Here is a 1,516-nt window from a genome sequence, read left to right as displayed (position 1 = left end):
CCAGTCCCACATGTACGATGTCGTCGAACTAGTCTAGCTCTCTGAACAAGTTGCGGTTCTTCCGGTTCATCGTCATTTTGATCATTTTCTTCAATGTAAGTTGTAGATGGATTAGAACCACTGCCACCTGCTTCCATTAAATTTTGAGATTGTTGATTATACATTGAATCAAATACAACATAAGCCGCCTCAGGAGTTGTGCACTGAGTTCCAAACAAATTATAGAGAAGCCCATGTTCTCTCGGATAACCGGGTGTTGGCATTTATGGCACCGACGAAACGTAATACTGAGATGGTGGTGGATCATAAAATGGAACTTCAGTAGCGACGTGTATGTGAGGTGATGATGAAGACGGTCCTGCTGTGTATTGGTGTTGTGGGGTTGATTGGGAGGTCGATTGCACACGAGGATATGACGGCGGTTGTAAACGGGGATCACGGGGATATTGTTCTTCAGATATAAACAATTTGATGTGTTGTCTAAACCAAATCATATATTTTGTGTTATGACATAAAACTACTTGTACGATGTTACCTTGCAACACGTAATTATGGCGCTCATTCCAATGGTTTATTTCTTCCCTCCAAACCCAAGTCTAATTATCATCAATCCCACGCCTCATGTCGACCTCGTGATACAATTTCATGTCCTCTGGTGGTTGTGGTATTTGTTGATGTAAACCGAACTAGAGTGTGACTCTATCTGTATGATATTTTTCAACAATATGATAACAGAGTAGATAAGTACATGCAGTCCAAGTGGCCCTATCTTCTTCTGAAACTTCATGTTGAAACCCGAGATAAGGTCTCCAATAAAACTGACATGTAAAAAATAAGCTAAAGTAATTATAACAAGTATAAATAATAAAATATTTAAAAAAATTCAAATAAATGTGATTTAATATATTACTTCCTCAACCATCATGTGATCAATTGTTTTTCGATATCCTTCTACGTCGTTATGAGGAACTTTAGCAAAATTTAGACCACCAGAATTAAACCTGTCGAATATAATAAAAATAAAAATGTAATAAAATTATTAATATGGTAAGCAATTGGTTTTAAAAAAATATATAAAAACAATATAGTTACCTTTGTGCAAGTGGAAATATCCATGGTTTGGGAGATTCAGGAGCGACACAAGACAAACGATACCATGCCCAGTTTTGCAACAATAATGCGCATCCTCCCATAGAGATTACACCAGATTTCGTTGCAAGGCATAATTCTCTATAAATAGACTATCTCACCATACCTTTTATCTCATCATACCTTCTCACCACACCTTCTATCTCACCATACCTTCTATCTCACCATACCTTCTCACCACACCTTATATCTCACCATACCTTATCACCACACCTTCTATCTTACCATACCTTCTCACCACACCTTTTACCATTTCATACTCAATCAATCATTTAGTCATGGCTGCTCAACAAGTAATTTGTATTGTTTATTACAATGGTTCAATTGTTGATGGAGTTGAAGGAAAAACATTCGTAAGTGACTATAA

At 36.9% G+C, this 1,516-nt stretch overlaps 1 long non-coding RNA gene across 1 annotated transcript; it reads right to left on the bottom strand.

Moving 5' to 3' along the window:
- Window positions 1-760: 760 nt before the first annotated feature.
- LOC113784161 (uncharacterized) lies at window positions 761-1,212 on the bottom strand. The gene is made up of 3 exons (XR_003470178.2): window positions 1,093-1,212; window positions 911-1,001; window positions 761-818 (listed from the first exon to the last, which is right to left on the bottom strand). It is a non-coding gene; the product is annotated as an uncharacterized lncRNA (long non-coding RNA).
- Window positions 1,213-1,516: the final 304 nt, after the last annotated feature.

This window comes from Cicer arietinum, chromosome 5, assembly GCF_000331145.2.
Source record: "Cicer arietinum cultivar CDC Frontier isolate Library 1 chromosome 5, Cicar.CDCFrontier_v2.0, whole genome shotgun sequence".
Taxonomy (NCBI): domain Eukaryota; kingdom Viridiplantae; phylum Streptophyta; class Magnoliopsida; order Fabales; family Fabaceae; genus Cicer; species Cicer arietinum.
Note: the sequence above shows the minus strand (reverse complement) of the source record. Positions and strands in the feature narration are given on the sequence as shown.